At 37.7% G+C, this 19,736-nt stretch overlaps 1 protein-coding gene across 8 annotated transcripts in view; it reads right to left on the bottom strand.

Annotated features, from left to right (window-relative positions):
- LOC144534478 (phospholipid-transporting ATPase ABCA1) overlaps positions 1–17,010 on the bottom strand; it is a 187,392-nt gene extending 170,382 nt beyond the window's left edge. For 5 of the 8 annotated variants that reach the window (XM_078276426.1, XM_078276424.1, XM_078276418.1 and 2 more), the window contains exons 1-2: positions 16,906–17,010; positions 90–173 (exon numbers count right to left, since the gene is read on the bottom strand). The gene's annotated coding sequence lies outside the window, so the exon portion shown is untranslated. Of the gene's footprint in view, positions 1–89; positions 174–2,071; positions 2,108–15,752; positions 15,771–16,905 lie in introns of those variants that run through there. The other 3 variants (XM_078276419.1, XM_078276420.1, XM_078276422.1) reach the window with 3 other exon arrangements.
- Between the last annotated feature and the right edge of the window lie 2,726 nt (positions 17,011–19,736).

Raw genomic sequence — 19,736 nt, forward strand, 5'->3', positions numbered from 1 at the left:
AATAAGGTGAACTGTCTCTATTCTTTGATGATCAGCCCACTGACTATCAATACACTTCTGCTTCAGTATATGCACAAGGCCAAGCTCACCTTAAGTCCTTTGAGCTTGCTAAAAAGAAGGGTCCCCGAAGGAGAGCATTAATCCTTACACGTGATTCATACATTTGTATAATCCTGCAAGAGAAAAACAGACAGAGAGGGAGAGATATGACCCAAGAAAGAAAGGTAAAGAATTTAATGTGGACGTAAAATCAAAATAAAGCAGAGGAGGTAATTTACCAAGGCTTTAGACACTACTGTCATTGAAAGCACTGAAGTATAGCCACAGCAAGACAATTAAATGGCTATCCATTTCCTCCAATAGTCGTATTTGATGGAGGAATGACAAATTAGAATCCAATGATGTTGTACTTATTATAGCTGGATGCTTGCATTTTAATTTCTGTGCTGTGCCACCCTGAACTCACAGACAAACTACTCAGAACAGCACAGCAATGAATTATTTATTATGTGATACTTGACATCAAGTTGAAACTTCCACAATAAAAGAGGTAAAACTTTGAAAATGTCAATTGATTTTAAGCCTCAATTCTTGTGTTTTGTTTGGTTAAGCAAACACAAAACACCCATTCTGATATTAATAATACAAATTTATAAAATATACACATATGAACAAGAACATTTGTCTATTGTTTTAACAATGCCTAGTTATAGCTGTAGACATGTCTAACTACACAATAATCTGTGGAAGAAAACTGCCACCTGTGAAAACATTATAAAAATGTCCAAAGACAGCAACTGAAAACATTTTTATCAGCTTCCAAACTTGAGCATAAACACAACTATCTGGTTGTTGGAATCATCGTGCAAATGGTGCGTCACAATATAAACTATAAAACACTACACACTATAAAAGGCATTTGGCAACTTCGATATCCCATCCATTTTTAAATATCGAGGGGCTGATCCTAAATAAAGACAGGTACTGTTATATAGAAAACAGTGCACAGTGTATCAAACAAACTATTAGAAAATGAATTTGATTGTACAATTTAATCAATCTACTTTGTCTAGGTGTCCTGTTGGGAATCACACTAAATTGACACTATTCATGCATGAATACTAAATAAGCAGTGGCATAGATTGCCTTTAAAGTGCTCTTCGTGCATAATTATGGAAACAGACACAGATGCTCTGGGTGATATGATGGCATCAGAAGGCTCACTTAATTTAATGCAGGCACATCATTTGTCCTATGGGAGCTTCATCCTAATACAGGAGCTTATTGCAGATTTAGTTAGATACTCATTTCAGTCATAACTCACATAAAAGACACCAGAATTGCTACAGCATAAAGTGTTTAGGCAATTCACGAAGGTTCTGAGTTGTATATTAAATGTGTTCCCAGAAGGATGGAGGACATGACCAGCCTGACAGGAACGTAAAGATTGACGTTTTTATTTTGTTATTGTTTATATATATATATATATATATATATATATATATATATATATATATATATATATATATATATATATATATATAAGCTTGCTTTTCCTATAGCCATTTCTAAATAAAAAAAACAGGTTTATGAACTTTGTCAGTAAAGAAGAATGTGCACACTCACAGTTTAACATACAATGAGTATTTAGTTTAACTGCTCAGTATATTTTATATATATTTTCCATGGTTGGTCATTTGTTGCCTTAAATTGCTCCCAAGACAAGGCCATTTGATTCACTCATGTATGATCTACTTGAAATGGTGTATTGTCAAAGGTTCGGGAGACTTGTCTTGGTTAGCCTCTCTACAGGGGAGGAGACTACCACAACTGTCCATAATATAAGATATAAATGAATAGCTGCAGTTCTGAATTGAAATTGCTCTTGGTAAGCTTTGGGGTCATTACTTTAAGTTAGATGGTAGAAAGGGAATGTTGACTGAAACTCATATCTCAAGAGACAATGTAAGGGCATGGCAGTAACATGGGAAAGGCAATGTGTTGTAGGACCATGGATCATGTGTTGAAGGAGCACCATTTGTAACGTTGACTGATTTACAACACAACTTACTGTAGGCTTTGATGACAGAGTGGACCGGCAGGTTGCCTGAAAATAAAAAAAGTAATGCTTCCAATTGGACATTTAAAACAAACAGGATGTCCAGCAGTGAAAAATAAAACAAACAATAGAGTGGGCAAAAATTGGGAGTCAGTCACATGTTGTATATTTGCTATTCTTTTGTGAATTGACAATTCATCTAGGGACTACAGTATGACATCTACTCTAAGACAAGGAAACAAACAAAAATATATGTCACCACAGCACAGACAAGGATCTCAAAAGTTCACTTGCCAATATCAAAATAATGACGATGCATCAAAAGGAGCGATGAAGGGAAAATGAAGCCCCAAGAACCTTTATGAGAAAGACATCATATCCAAACTGTCTAGTAAGCAGCCAGCTGGCACTATCATCAGTGTATTATAGCAAAGATGGGGGGACTTGAGTGGAAACCCGCTCTTTAATTGAATCAGCCATTCTGAAACTTGACAAGTGGCTTGAGCTTTTGATTTCAATGCGTGAAAATACAAACTTGATGTGAAAAGTGCTAGTGTTCATATTTTATTGGCACTGTCAAACAGGAAAACAGGAACGCTGTGAGTATGAATCAGGGAGCTGGCGACAAAGGCTATGCTTGTTCAATACAATGGCCTGAATGAAATAAGGATAGGCTGAGGGTAAAATGTTGTTTGTGAGTAGCAAAATGAGCCCTTGTGTTCTTTTAACTCCTAATGTAGCCTCCTCTGATTTTGCATTGAACATAGTTATGTCAGTGTTTTAAACGGTTTTCTAATGTGAAAAAAATGAAAAAAGTCCAACTTGTTTAATAATTAAATGATCCCCATCTTAGATGATCCCCATCTTTAAGCAAAAGTTGCATCATTGTTTTGACCTAGAATCTTAATGTATTCATAATGGATTGATACCTGACTAACTGAAGGCTTGATTTACAAGTTGGTAGCTTAGGATGAATAACATACCAAATGTAATAGAATATTGTTAAGGAAACTAAAACAGCCAAATCACTACTCAGAAGACACTGTACTGCTGAACACAAATACAAATATCTTTTACTACCTTTTTCTAAATTTGTAGAACACAGAAACTTAAGGATTGGAACACCATTGTCCATTTCAGTAGACTGTGTTATATAAACATCAACCATAGTTGCAATGGTTTTTTCTCCCTCTCCATCTGTGTGACAGTTCAATTTCCTGTGCGAAGCTTTAATTTGGAGCATCCTCTCTATAGTGTATCTGGAATTTAGATCTTACAAGGTCATCCAGGCATACAGAAGAAAGGACCATTGTGCAGATATTCATCTGCAATGTGATTTCTTATTTTACCCATGTGCCAGTGCAAGCCCAGAGCAGAACAAAGCTTATTTGCAGGGCGGTCACTTTTATCTGTATTCTCTTAAAACAGCCAGTGGGCATTTAGTTTTGACAGCTGCTAAGCTGAAAAAGATGGCGAATGCGAGTAGTGGGGATAACGTTACAGGACTTGCCTCTGCCCCTGTTTGCGCAGTATTTGCGGTCTAGTCCCGACGATGACGGTGAGCCAGCCAACACGGATGAAGCTGTGTGCATGATTTTATTCAACTGCCAGTCTGCCACCAGCCACAAACATCAGCTCCGTTTAGCCCACTGATGTGTTGGTTTCCACCACGGCAACAAGTGTCATTGGATCCTCCAGCAAGAATCTCTGGAAGAAGGGCGCGTATTTCCTACTGATGTATTCTATACTCGGCAAGACTTGTCTTAGTCAGCTAATTGCATATTAGACACACAAGGTTCAACCCATTACCTTATTTTGCATCTTTGTTTCCCTCACTTATGTGTTCTTGCGTCTTAAGGCCCTGACACCCCAAGGCGACCGTCTGCCCTCAGTCCTGGTTGGGCCGCCAGTGAGCGACCGTTGCCCTAGTTTGTGCGGTGTGTCCCGCACCGTCGCCACGCGTGGGCCGAACAGCCAATTCATGTGATTGGCTGCTCAGCTTGAAAACGAGAGTGAGGAAAACAACTGTGAGAGGCACACACAGGGCTCCTTTCATTTTTCATCTCATCTGATCAATCCAATAAACATAAGAGCTGTCAAAACTGGTCAAAAATGACTATGGAATGTTCCTTCTAAAAAACACACCGGTTCGAATGATTGGAATAACTATTTTTGCACATTATATCCATAAGATGACAAACGTACAAGAAGATATACATAACTACTTGTGTAGGCATATTTATTATTCGGTTTCCCTTGTTGAATGACAAATAGATTACCGCCATCTGCTGGTACGAAGAGTTATTTCCTCTCACGCAGGCGCAGAACGTACGTGGCACTTGGCCCTCGGCTGCTGTCTCTGCGGTGTGTTCCAGTGCGAATTTTTGCCCAAGACAAAGACGACGTGAGGCGACGCCACAGTCGGCCTTTGTTGCCAATAGTTCCTGGCCGTTGGCTCGGTTTGTCAGGGCGTTTAGCTCTGCCCTCGTAAGACGCGAGGGAGAGATGCGAGGACCGAGGAAACCTCAGTTGGGAATGGGACATCCTTATTCACTCGAGTGACACTTTTAACCCACACATCTGAACCCACAGCATTGTAGGCTAGACAATTTCATACATGCTACAATGACTTCTATCACCAGTAGCTCAGCTTTTACGTTTGTGTTTTACACAAATACCACTATACACCCCGGTGAAATGTCAGGAAGATATGAAAAAATGTATACCGCCCAAGCCTACCAGTATTGAGATGTAAAAACATATAGGTCAAATATTGCACAAAAGCAACACATCAAACACAAACTCTGTAGAGTTACATCAACTAAAGGAGCTGGAAAACACATCGCTGTGTATCACACACACACACACAAAACTAGTGTTTTATTGATTAAGGAATGCGCTTAAAGTAATTGCCTAAGGTCAATCTAGCCAGATAAACTGTTTTCTTGCTTCATTAAAGGAAACCACAACTTCTCCCTCAGTCATTAAATGTGAGTTATTGACTCCCAGTCCCATGACATTTTGATACAAAAGAAAGGTCCCACAGATCTTATATAAACTGATTGTGTTTGCTGCCCTTTGTCTTGTAAAAAATGCCCTTATCGGACTTACTCACATTTGGTTTTGCCACTGAGCGTCTATAAATGCATTTCTTTTCAAAGAGGATGGATGGATGTGACTTACAGCTTGATATATATCCTTTAGACCTGTTATGAATAGCAAGTTCACAGGTATTTGTTTATGTTTTGTGTTGTATAAGTAATAGCCTATTAGTGAAAAATATTTTTTTTTTTTGATTACTTCAAACTAAACTACCATTTAATTCAGATTTACACATCCCCAAATAATTAGTAGTAGTAGTAACAGGCATGGGTTTCACCGCTGTGATGGATTACCAAACTCAAGCAAGTTGATTTTCATGGGTTACAAAGGAAAATCAATGGTTGCCCTGAAGGTAAGAGAAACACATTCACTAATTTAAACCACTATGATATGCCAAGAGAAATGCTCAGCAATAATATAAAGGATATGTTGTTTGTAGTTAAATTGGTTTATAAATACCAGGACATGACAATCATGGGAACTGGGTGGTGCAGGTCTGTTAAAATGATAACAGAGGGTAAGGATAACATAATACATCTGCACATTGTCTACATAAATTAAACATTCAGCATTGCATAGGCCACATATCTCAATCAAAGTTTTGTTCCTATTTATCCAATAGCTGAATAAATTCTTCAATGGTGCCATATATGGACCACAACACTCTCCCATCATATAACCACTGTAAGGCTTTTTACAGCCAGGGCCCGTTTACGGTGTAAGTGGTAATACCAATGTTGTCACAAGTTTATTACGGTGGGAGCATTTCCTCACGGTGGCATCCCTATCCTCTCCGCATCAGCTCAGGACACTGTGACGTGAATACAAATAAGGCTGAAGAAGTGTGTCCCTTCGTATCAGAACATGGGGCCTTGTCTCAACTACTGCCTTAGAGAATATTTAATGAAAGATAATACAAGATGAGCATATTTTCGGTTGTTGACTGTCCTATTACACATTAAATATTGGCATCAATCATGTGTTTGAAATACATTAAGTTGTGGTCTTGATTTATTTATTTATTTGATCCTGTTGTACATGTAATTTGAGTATCTTGAAGGCACACCCCAATATTCTGGTTCCTGCAAGTTTTTATTTAGTAGTTCATTTTCTATATTTAAACTTTTTTTATTTAAGATACTTTATTGGGGAGGCCTCTAGCCTCTAGCCTCACCCAATAAGAGCGTATCCCCATCTCTCTCCCCCTTTCATGCCTATCCACTGTCTCTATGTAATAAAAAGGAAAAAAGCCCCAAAAAATAATCTTAAAAAAAAAAAAAAGATACTTTATTGGTCATTATATGTTTCTGTAATATTTGTTCTATTTCAGTTTTACTACCCCTTGCTACAACTGTATTTAACAGAATGCTTGATAGATGAGGCTTGTAAGCCCCATAAGGAGGATTACATTGTTTGTTCCGACCTTGCTTTGACTCAATAAAAAGAGAATTTCAAAAAAATTAATATTGGCATCTTGTCTTGCTAAATGTTTTTTTACATACTTCTAATAATTCTCAAATATGGAAAGTCACAGTCCTAGGAAGCAGTTATATAGTGTTGAATCGTTTAAACTTGTATTTGCTGTGGTGATATGTAGAAAGTTAATGTGACCACAATGTTTAACTCAGTTTTTAAACCATTAATTGGTCTGGGGGAAAAAATCACGAGCCAGAAATAAAATGTTTGCTGAAATAGGAAGCACACATTTTATTTCTGGCAAATAATTTAGTGAAGCCATTAAATGAATGTACATCAGTGCTAATTCAGTTAAGTTGTTTTGTCACAGAGCCACCAAAAGTTACAGCCACTAAAATCTTTCAAATATTAGGCTATGTTCCCACTTGGCATCTTTTCTTTAAGCTGCCAGCGTCAGTTTTACATTATAATCCTGGAGTAAACAGTGTTTTCAAGTCCTGAGCACTTTTTAAAATGCCACCACCGACTTCTTTTTTAGCAGCTCGGAGCGTCTTTTTGAAGTTGAAAAAAGTTCAACTTTTCTGAAAAAGAGACCAAGTGTGAACATAGCCTTATGATTTATAATAATTAGGTAAGTAATTATGATTAGGTATGTAATTATACTTCATGGAAAGAAGATCTTTTACTAGGCTCACAGTGCACAGTATAATTCTCATGAGATTCCCCTTTGCGTCCCTTATTTCTCTTAATATTCTGTGGAACTTTAACTGTAGTTTTTGGCAGTCAGCAACTGCTGATTCAACATGCTAACCAATGTTAGTTAGCCAACATACAATATATTGAGCACACTGGCAATGCTGAACATAACTAGAACCTACAGTATGCACACAGATCTCTGTTATCACTCTCAGGAAACTCACAACTCAGCTAATGCTAGTTTCTCTGTCACTTCAATATTGGATTCAGCTGCTACAGTGGCAAAGTAGGTCTGAATCTTTCAGGCTAAAAAGTATTATAGTATATATAGTGTCAAGGCTAAAAGCATACAACAGAAAATACACGGAAAGCAGGTTATAATGTTAAGATGTGTTAGATTACTAAAGAACTTCTCTCCGCACTGGAATATCTGTACCTAAATCTGTCGTCTCTCTGTTGGCTTACATTAAAAAGCTGCATGGCTTGTCAGTATCTCATTCAAATACAGATATGAATATTTATGACTGACCCAGACATTATCAGTGTATCTAAAATAAACAGTTTACTGTAAAGGGGGGACTTTTCTAAGTCTATGTGCACATGGGCCCTTCAAAACAAATAAGGAAAGTGTAACATCTGAATGTTAACTAGATGTTAATATAGACATTGATTCCATTACCAACTTAAATAAATGCTACCTTTTCCCAAACAGAGTAACACATGGCACCCATATGAATACTTGCAAATGGAAATAACAAAATCTACTTTTCTTTCTTGTTTTTTTCTGACTTTACATAATGCATTGTCATATTTCTACTCAAATAAAATTCACAACAAACCTGCCTGGAATTTACAACATTTGTCTTACGATGTTGTTTCAAAGAGCCACTGACTGAAATTAAGCCAATTAAGAATGTACAAGGAGAGCTAGGCAATTCATGATTTAAATGCTTTGTTCAAAGACTGAAATCAAACTACTTAAGCATTCCACCATACCCCAGACTCTCACAAACAGTCCTCTAATGTGTAGCATGCAATTGCAGCTTTAAACCAAAATGTCTACTCCTGTGGCAGCAGTGAAAACCAAGCTTGTTTGCACAGTGTAATAAAATGTAATTTGAGTTCAATTCAATTATGCCTTGAAAATGAGAATGGTCATATTAAAAATAATATTCTCACATGGATTCAAATGTAAACTGGTTTGACAGCAGGTTGTTCAAGGTTTCTGTTTTGGGAGATTGAATGCAACTTGAGCATTCTAGTTTCCAGAGAGCATCTCTGCTTCTCCAACAAATCCAGACTCAACCCAGCTGCTCAGCGACCCTATTAGAAAACATGTTACTTTACAACTTCATCACTTACATCCAACTGTGTTCCGCTACGTGCTAGCATCCATGATATAACCCGGTGTTGGTATTAGCATCCAGCCATATGCGGCCCCTTCGATGAAAGCAGATGTGTACACATTAGTGAGAGCATCCCTTTAGGAGATCTCATTAAATTGCTGGATCACAGCAGTGTCCAATCAACAGTATCCACAGAGAAGCCAGCAGGGGCAGCATATAGAGCACATATGTTTATTTGCATATATAGTTGTGTTTTGTTTTACACTCTAAATGTTTCCATGCCTGTTGAAACGCATGCCTATCACGATAGAAAGCCCTGAGACCGTCGTGGGTCTCAATAGCATATTTCAAAGGAACACTGATTACAATCAAGCAAGGTCAAGAGAATAATGGATCAGTGAGCTCATTAGAACCACACACAGGGACCTTGTCAACTGACATCAAGAAACTGTACACTTTCTTCTTTTACTTATCCCAACTAGTAATCAAAAAGGAAACTATCTGCAGTTTGGACATAGGTTTTAAGATGCTGGTGCTGCATCTGGGACCAGCGCACCTACCCTGCTGTGACACTATCAATAGAGTCAATCTACAATATGCTGATTCTATCATAATAAAGAAAATTGGCTCAATCCCCGGAGAGAGGGGCCCTAATAGAAAATAATTCTGCCCTTGAAACACTCTGGGCCTGGCTTTGATTAGATGATGCTATCTTTGTTTAGACTTGAGCATCTGGGGCAGGACCATGTGTTCATATATTTAATTAAAATACCATTGCCTGCACTGACAAAGGGTACTTATCTCATCAAAGTGTTCACCCTGGATTTTTTCTCTTAATTCAAAAGATTATCTTTGCTGATTGGCAAGTAAGGTGGGATGGATGGGGGCAATGGTATGGAATCTATTTGCTTGTCAGAATACTGGCTCGTCTGCTGCCCACCTTGACTGCAAGCCAGACATCATCACTGCATGCCATCTGGCTCAGAGACACACAACTATTTTACCTTTATCGCCACATTTTTATCATTCATCTGACTGTACGCTTTTAGAGTAGAATACAACTGTAGGAGACAAAGGGCCAAAAACATAGTACTGTCAATGCATTTCTAAGTGGGGCGGAAACTATTGATTACTGTATTATCGGGTGGTTATTTTCTGTATTATCTCATTAATCGATTGGTCAATTGATCTATGAAAACTCAGATATTGAGATAATGCCTGTTTGTTATATTTCCTAAAGCCCAAGATAATGTATTCAAATGTCTTGCTTTATTTGACCAACAGTCCAAACTCAAAGAAAAGCATAAAATCCTCACATTTGAGAAACTAGATGCGGGGGATATTTTCTTTGACAAATGACTAAAACGAATAATGGATTATTAAAATAGTTGCACTTGGGCACCGGGATAGCTCAGCTGGTAGAGCGGGCGCCCATATATAGAGGTTTACTCCTCGACGCAGCGGGCCCGGGTTTGAATTAAAGAAAGACAGACTTTAAAAAGGAACATGCCGACTCACCACGGGGCTTCTCAGGTGCTGCAAGCAAATCACTCTGCCCAAGTAGCAGAGCTTCGCCTTTCTGAGAATAGTTCCCAGTTTGTATAAGGTTGCATGTTGTTGCAACATCTCAACTCATGTCCAGACTGACTGTAAACAAGACTAGAGCTGAACTGACATAAGAGCTTTCAGACCGCTGAGACCATACCAAGAATTAGATAACAGGTTCTGCAACATCATGCTGCGGTAGTGTTTTCGGTTATGTATACAGTAGCACACTCCATTCTGTGACTTGCAGTAACAGACAAAAATTCCCTGGACAGCCATTACTGCTTTCCTGTGTATCATGCCCCTTCTCCTGTGGCCTATGCCCTGAAAATTATCCTCCAAATTAACTCACAGAGGATCATTGTGAATGTCACGTAACCTGTTTGCCTGTGGCAAGAGGGGCCTGTTTGCTTCTCCCACGTGAGTAAGTGTGATATTGTCAGGCATTAAAGGGGTAAGGGTTTTGCTCCCTTCTGTCATAAAACAAGGCTATGATGGCAAACGTGACAAAGGGAAACAGAGGGAGTTTAAGATACAAAGCAATGCATGAGGGGCATGCAAAGAATTCGTAAGGATTACATACATGTGATTTATGTAAACACACAACTACACGAGATAGACAAAAATAGCAACCACTTCATGAAACAAACAACAGATGTTGACAGTAACAACAGTATTTGCCAACCCCTGTTCATATTTTGAGAGTGATTAGTTGATCTTCAGAAAGCTATGCAGCAAAAACATTTACTATAATTTGAGTGATGGTTTATAGCAAAAATGCCACACAAAAAAATCAATTCATTTCAGCTTCTTAAATGTGGATATAGTCTGCTGGTCAGACAAAATAATATATTTAAAGATGTCAGCTTGGAAATTGTGACATCGTACAGACCAAAATGATCAATGAAAAACAATAATTATTAAAAATTATTGTTTTTAGATGTCTGTTAGCTGTCTCATGTTGGTTTTAAAACTCACATGTAAAAGTACTGATAAGTAGCTGCTAAAATGTTTTCAACCTAACCCAGCAGCATATTCATAATTGTAAAAAGGTTACTTCAGATACTATGTTGAACCTGTAAATCGACCCACCACATAGCCTAAGTAATACGTTGAATAAGCAAGGAAATACCATATTTAACACACATTTTGAATTTGTTTTTAAAAAACTAAACTGACATTAATTTAATAAAACAAAATAACCAACAAAAATAAAACGACCTTATTTAAAAACACTGTAAACCTCAGTCATGATGACAAACTACAGCCTACTGCTCCAACGATGTCCACTGTCAGTTAGGCTCGCCCCTTCTGCTAACCTACTAACAAGCCAATATTAGCTAACGTACTGACTTGGGTTATGGCAGAGTTTAATCCTGCTCTTCATTGCAATTGGGGAATGTTTACTCAATTCACAATTTACCAAACTCAGCAGTTGTTTTCAACCTTGAAGCCTCTCCTCTGATAACTTTTTTTTTTTAAATGGCTAACGTCACCGTTAAAGTTGCTTCTTATATGAAGCATAGAGCTCACCTGTGTTTCTTGTCCAGGTAATTATGTTCTCCGAGAGCGGCTTGTAGTTCTTCATTGTGTTTTTAAGTGGCTGCCATGTAAACAGATACTGAACTTTTCCACTTTCGGGAACAGTGAAACATTTTCTCTATAACTGTTAGCTACCTTTCAGCTATCCATCTTTTATCACATAGGCTAACGTATATAAATATTTTTTTGTCGCGGGAAAGACGATGCTGTCCAGTCCTTCCATCCCATAACGTTAGGAAGTCGTGACGTTTTCCACTTCAGTTATTTCACCGCAGCAAAACAGCTTAACTAACATAACTTCTGATGGTTAAACTCTGTCTACTTGCCACTTTTGGAGCTGACTAGTCTCGCATTGCCAGACCTTCCTCCACAGCGCAGCCCGGTCTCACGGTAGACTGGGTTGCCACAGCGCTAGGAGCTGACTAACTCGAGCAGAAAAAGTTTGACAGGTTAAAAATGTCAAAACTCGCTACAAACAACCCATAATGCAACACTTTCTTAAACACGAGGGCAAAGCGGTTTCGGGACTACATCTTTTGGCAACTTTTGTATTCACAAAATGTAATGGTTTTGTTTTTGTAATTCAAAATATTCAGCTTTAAATGTAGCTTAATTGCAAAAAAAAGGAATACCCTACATTTAAATGTATTGTTTGACTGAAATTGCATCTCCTCGCCCCTACCACACACACAAAATGTTTCCAGCATTATTATACAGGTCAACTGATGCTCAGTTTTTAAGAAATGTGAGGAGTAAATATTTATGTTTGTATAAAGACACACATAACCACACAGGTTGGGCTTTTGCTCAGGATGAACTGGGTGGAGCTATGCCGGGAATTATGTAAAGCCAGCAAAGTCCAAATATGACTAAATGTGCAATTTGTCCAACGCTAACAAGGGATGGAACTACCAACCCTACCCAACACAGTCCTGAGAGGATGTCTGATCAGCCAAACACAATTAAAGCCCCTGAAAATGTGTTGTTTTCTAATCTAGCTATTTTTCTGTACTGTAACATATTCATTATTGAATGAGCACTAATCAAAATTAAAGTTCTGAGAAAAATCTAAATCTTTTTTGGGGTACAGATTAGAGTGCGGATCAGGCCGCATTTATCTGTCCGAGCCCGGCCCGCATCCAACAGAGCAGTAACCGAACCCGGCCCGAGCCCGACAGGTATTAAGAGATTTATGTCCGAGCCCGACCCGAGCCCGACACAGTTAAAATCTCATTTTTTTTCTCATACTAATGACACGTTTGTTTGTGTGGAAAGCCTGCTTTTATTAAGCATCTGTAGGAAGGCATTTGAAAATGTCAACAGATGAGCTTATCAGCGCACATGTGCCAACAAGCGCGAGTTAATATGGCGTTTAATTTAAAATGTTCAATGCCTTATCACGCTGATGTGACCAACCCGAAACCGAACATAATTTCTACCATACCGCCGGGTCCCGACGGGCACGGTTCGGGTATCCATCCTAGTACAGACATATGACATCACCTTTACCCAACTGAGGCCTGTCCACATCAAACCATTGATAAAAGCTCACACTAAAATACAAAAATACAAACAAATTACATGAAATAATAACTGTTCAAACTTTTAAAAGGTTGTGTTCATAGTAGAAGGCCAATTAGGATAATAAGTTTGCAGGTCCTTTAAACTCACCTGTGTCGGTTTACCATAGGTTGCGCAGGTCTTTTAAAGATAATAACCCCATCATTCATAGATATGCTTGATAATAATATTAATGTCACCAAGTTCTACGACCTTCCTTTTTTATCAGGAACAATACATTGCAGTAGCCTTCTGACCAAGTTTTAATGTCTGAAGTCCAACAGCCCAAAGTCTTTGGGCCCCAAAGTAGCAAACATTGACAAAATCCCCCCCGCTATCCTAAATCAATGTTATCTTGACTAAAAAAGCCAGAGAGGTATTTTCTTTTATGTCCTAAGGCTGTCAAGTTGTCCCAATACACAAAGCTGGAGATGACATTGATTCACCTTTCATTTGGAATTCGACCAGGCATTCAGCAATTGATTTTTCACTGCGGGGAGAGATATGAAAAATGTGCCATTTTTGAATCACATCTGAGCTACCCATACACAGTTGTTCCCATGGCATGCAGGTGTTTCTCTGGCCACTTGCTCTCATTCACTCACATATACATAGGCTACATGCAGACTCACGTCCTCCCACACACCATACGTGAACACACATATTCACAGCTGCTCACAACCACGTGTGTAGACAGACACAAATGGCAGACAGCAGTTTTCCCAATACCATCTCCTCGACCAGACAGCTCACAAATGGACACATCCACAGTGTTTCTACTCCTTTTTTTCCCCTGTGCCAAACTGTTCAACGGATCTTTCCTGTGTAATTGGATTACGGTTACGATGTACAGTCATCATACAAGGCAGGAAAGTAGTGTAAACTAGTGTTGAACTTACGAAAGACACAAACTCTTGATTAAGGGAGTCACATCAATGTGGCAAGTGAAAGTCCCAAAAATGTTGATCAAAAACTGAAAACAGACATAGAATTGTGTGATTTAGAATGCTATGTGCCATTGTAAGCATAACAGATTACATTGATGTTACAAAGAAAAGTACATAGAATGACTTTATTATTTAGTTACATTAAACATAAAATCAAATAAATCAGTCATGGATTAGGAGATGGTAGGACTGGAGATTGGTTACGTGCTGGAGGAGGGGTGCATGGAAATCTCAGAGTGTGACAGGTTCCAAAAAATAGCACAAATAACCATATATTGATTGTTTCTTTGGGATCTCCAAAATGCTCTACTTTAAGAACATTGAGCACATGTCAACACTTACTTTGGCAGCTAAGCAGAAAACCTTTAGCAATTAAGGTTTTCATTCTATAGTCTGATGGCCCAGCCAGTAAAAATCAATAAACACTTCTGCTAGTCAGAAAATATTCTCACTTGAGTAAACAGCATGTTTTAAGGATACCACTTCACTTCAAAATATCATACACTATATCCACTTCAACATATGCCATAGGATATATTGGACTCCCCAGAAGAGATACGTCTCGAAAGTCATTCCCACTCCCTATTGCACATTCTGTCAACCTGAATAAACTGGAACTTTCCTACATATAGTCTGGGAGTGTGAACAGGTGCATGAGTTCTGGAATAAAACAACATCAATAATATCTGATGTGATAGGATGTTGAATCCCTACTGATCCGATTGTTTTGTTACTTAATGACGACTCTAAATTACACCTGCTTGGGAGACAGAGGAAAATTTGGCTAGCTGGCTCAACTGCAACCAAGAAAATGATAGCTCAACACTGGCTCCCTCCCCACTCGCTTTGTACAAAACAGTGGCTGGCGTATTTTCTAGACATAGTTATGCTTGAGCTTTCTACAGCAAGGATTAACAAAGCTAAACCATCAACTATCAACCTATGGGAAAGCGCAGCAGCACAAATATCAGACCTAATGACCTCAGCGCCACAAGAATTAGAGGAGAGTGACTAGGCAAGGTATGATTTCTGTTTGTTTGTTTCTTTTGTTTTCCTCGAGACCGCAAAGGGTGGGGCGTGGGAGAGGGTTGTTGTTCTTGTTCAATTTGTGTTCATCTGTTCTATGCACCACTTGACATTACCTGGCACGCATTGTGGAATTTATTCTGTATGTCTGTGTGATAAATGGTGCTAAAATATAATAAAAAAAATTGATCCCAAAAAAAAAGAAAATAATTAATATAAATATATATATATATATATATATATATATATATATATATATATATATATATATATATATCTCACATACACTGACTGCAATCTGTGTCTTTTTATGTGCCAGTAAACATCTTTATAGAGTCTCCAAAGCCAATGGGAAGTAAGTTGCAGTACTGCTTATTCACTGTAGCATTTTGTGCCACGCAAGCATTTTCCTGGGCAGCATCGTAGGCCGGGGTGGCTTATGAGCTTGGGTAACAACTCATTAATAAAGTGGATAAGGGCCAGTCACACCTTCAGCTCATTTCATGAACTTACCACGGTTTGCAAATGCCATTCAAAATGATGCAGCGGTGACAGCCAGAGCTCTTTCTGTCCACCCAAGTCATCCCCCCACCCCCTCGCCTGCAAGATCCAGACTAATAAGAGGGTGCCAAACATCTGGCAAAAGACTCAGCCATCAATCACAGTACCAGCTCTGTGAAAATGGACTGAAGTCTTCCTTTCATCCTGCAATACGTTACAGCAGGATATAGTCAAATACAACAGGTGAAAGAAAGGTACAAAAAGCCTGTGACTGCTCATTACACAGTAGCAATTAATGTATTAGTCAACTAGGGAGGTCTACTACCTAGAGTACTAGTATATGAAGAATTTAGTAAATTAGGTTGAAACAATATGTGTGGTTGAAATATTGTGCTAATAAAAGTAACCTGTATATTTCATTTGTTCATTTAATTTTCACAAAGACCCTATTTTAAAAATAACACACATGGAACCTGATGTTTCTCTCAGGAGTTGGATGACTAGGCTAGTAGGAATTAAGCTTGTGGGTCCATTACAGCTGATAAATGTTTAATTTCACTGATACTGATTCATACGGTTAAAAGGAACTCATTTAACTAATTACTGATTTAATAACTAAATAAATAATAAATAAGTCTTGAATGCAAGGGCAGTGTGTGGAAGTCTTCTTTTCTACTAGATACTCAGCTCGTCTATGACACACCTGCATGAATGTCCAAGTCAAATTCATCAACGTCAATCTATGTCCAAACATGAAACAGTTTAAAAAGAGATACAAAGAAATTATTTCTCACAAGGTACAGGGATACAGGTGTTTGATTATCATTGTTTGTTTATTTTTAGATTGTCATTTATTCTTTCTTAGTTTCCCTATTTCATTTATTTACTTATTTTTTCTGATAATTTCTGATTTGATAATAAAATATATCATTAATGAGTTTATACTTTTTGAGTAAATTAAATAAATGTGCAAGAAATTATTTATATATATATATATACATATATATATATACATATATTTATATATACACACATATATATATATATATATATATATATATATATATAAAAATAATCCATGAGAAATACATGCACAAAAATGTGCAATATAAATAAATTGACTTGACTATACTTTTTAGTAAAGAATTTCAAAAAGTATACTCACACAGGTTATATTTTTTATTCCAGATGAATTGGCTTTTGTCAATGGATAAGATATGTTTCTTCTTTCCTTTACCACTGTCCCTTTGTATTTATACCTTCACCAAGGACAGCGGACATACACGCCCATCTTTCTCAGCTTCCTTACTCTCCCTCACAGATAAACACCTAAGTATTGTGCACTGAAAGGAATGAGATAGGAAAGATAATTTCATAAAAGATAATTGTGCTTCTTTCTGATGTGATTTAAGTTTATGCCAAAAAATCTGATATTTGCAATAAAGCTGCAATAAAGAAAATGAATAAGAGGAAGCATGTTTCCACTTTCCACAGCAACGTTTGCAGTAAACAGAAAAGTGGTTCCATTATAGCAAAACAGATTTTACAAGGTATAATGTACTGTAAACTAAAAGTACAACCCTGTCTTTGATTTGTCTTTTTCTTGGAAGCACAAAGCAAAAATGTCACATTAATTATGGTTTAGCAGAAACATCTTTCAAAAACAGTAAGACAAAAGAGTTACACTACAATATTTTCCTATTTAACTCTTCAACACTGCGATAACATGAAGATGGACATTTTTATAATGTTTTAGGGTCTTTATTCATCATTTACTCTGGGATTTCTTTTCAAAATATGTTATTTCCACTTATTCTGGCACTCGAAAAAATGATGGTAAAACTAGTATTATTCAATTTCTTTCCAAGAGAAATTATTTCTTCTATTTAAAACTTATGTGTTAAATGTTAATCCTTTTTTTAAATTAGTTTTTTTAAATGCAACAATTATCATGAATAATACATATTTTTAAATGTCCGGAGGCAACAGCTGTTTTGTTTTTTCAGAATTGTTGACTATACACATTGTTTTTCCAATACAAGATGATTAAAATATCCACACTTCAAGAGAAAGAAAATATAACTTTAGAAAATAACAAATAGTGAGCATTCAGCTGTATCAGAATCAGGAGACAGGATCACATCCTCAGTAATCGCCCCTCATCTAAATCTGCTGACTGAATTTCATATCTCTCCCCCTTAGGTTGTGATTCCTACATTTCCCAGAATGCCATTCAATAAACCCAGAGGACAGACAAAGTGTCAAGGTCACACCACTGCAAACAAAGTGAGTAAATAAATAAAACGCCTGCTACCAGTGAGTAGATCAACAGATGATATTAAACGCCTCATTGTCAATCTTTTAGAACTACTTATGTATTCGTCCTCTGTCCATGGCTCCAGACAAGTCACAGTCATCCTTCATGGTTCTGACCCAGAACCAAAAATCCAGAGTGCAGGTGTAGCACAGTTCCAACTGTGGTGGAATTTCCAGAAACACCATGTTGTAAGATGACAAAGGGAAAGCTTAGACCACATCAGGTCATTCATAGGTCCCAGGTCAAGGGACGAGAATATCCAGCCAGTCTCTAATGACCAATCCTCTTCATGTATAAATATGTTTGTCTCTCTACAGATTCAAGGAGTCTAGGCAGCTGCAAGATAAGGGAATGTTTTGTCTCAGGACTGTCTCCTTTTGGAGGCCGGCGGGTCCGCCAAACTTCCCAGAAAGAGAGAGAGAGAGAGAGAGAGAGAGAGAGAGAGAGAGAGAGAGGCTGAACTAGGCTTTAGCTATATTTAGGCGCCCGCATTATCTTTGTTTACCTTAAAGGTTCAACTAAATGTAACGCCTCCAGCATTACCTTAAATAGCCTACATCAGAGATCTTCAACAGGGGGTCCGGGAGCCCTAGGGGGTCCGCAGAGTCACTGGAGGGCGGGGCCTCCAAATTATTGTCAATTTTTGAAAGTTTTTTTCAAAAATGAAAACATAACATAAACATAATTCACACATATTATTAGCAACTATAAATCTCCACTGATGATAGGCTTACTGGCCTATAGGTAGTCACTAAGATAGCCATACAGTTCATCCTAAATATTCACTGTGCCACATACAAGATGATTTATTAAATCATGCCAACAACTAATATTTTAATAGCTTAGTATTATATGCACTAAAAAGGTATGTGTTAAGGCTTTAGGCCACATGTATTGTAGGCTCATTTTAATATGCAACTTCATTTTATACAATATATGTAGTAGGAGGTCCCTGCTCCGTCTCTCTCTCAGTTAAGCGGTCCTTGGCCTTAAAAAAGACCCCTGGCCTACACTTTCAGGAGGACAGGAACTTGAGAGAGCTGGGACGGCACTGCACAATAACACATTGTGGTTAAACTGTACTGCCTGCTTAATTAGGCCACCTAAAACATAAACTTTTAATACTTTTTCTATGTTAAAGTGTGGCGGATCGGTATGGCCCCAAAGAGGGGTGGTTTTGAGCTCTGTTAAGTCGATTTTCCGACGATTTCCCATTAAAGTCTATGGGAAATTTTATTTTTTTTGCAAATTTCGTGAAAACCGCTAGGCGATTCCCTCAGTAAAGTCATAGCATGTGTTGGCAACGCTGCGTGAGGGTGACTAGTAGTGGAACAAAAATGTGGCGGAAGATGGAGAATAAGAATTATTAAGTATGACAAATAATAGTCACACTGAATAACCATTAATAAAGATGCTTAAAGAACATTAAAGAAGTTAACTTCATAAATGTGCAGAATGTTAAATGAATGTTAAATGTGCAGAATGTTGCTAAGATAACTAAAAAGGATAATTAAGATGACTATATAAAATTTTCATTTTCGGTAACACTTTACTTGAAGGTATCGACATAATCGTGACATGACACTGATTATTGACACTGACATCACTGACATTAAATTTGTTTGGGATGTCTTTGTAATGAGAACTTGACATTAACCAGGATGAAATTACCAGAAGAT

This window comes from Sander vitreus, chromosome 19 (genome assembly GCF_031162955.1).
Source record: "Sander vitreus isolate 19-12246 chromosome 19, sanVit1, whole genome shotgun sequence".
NCBI lineage: Eukaryota > Metazoa > Chordata > Actinopteri > Perciformes > Percidae > Sander > Sander vitreus.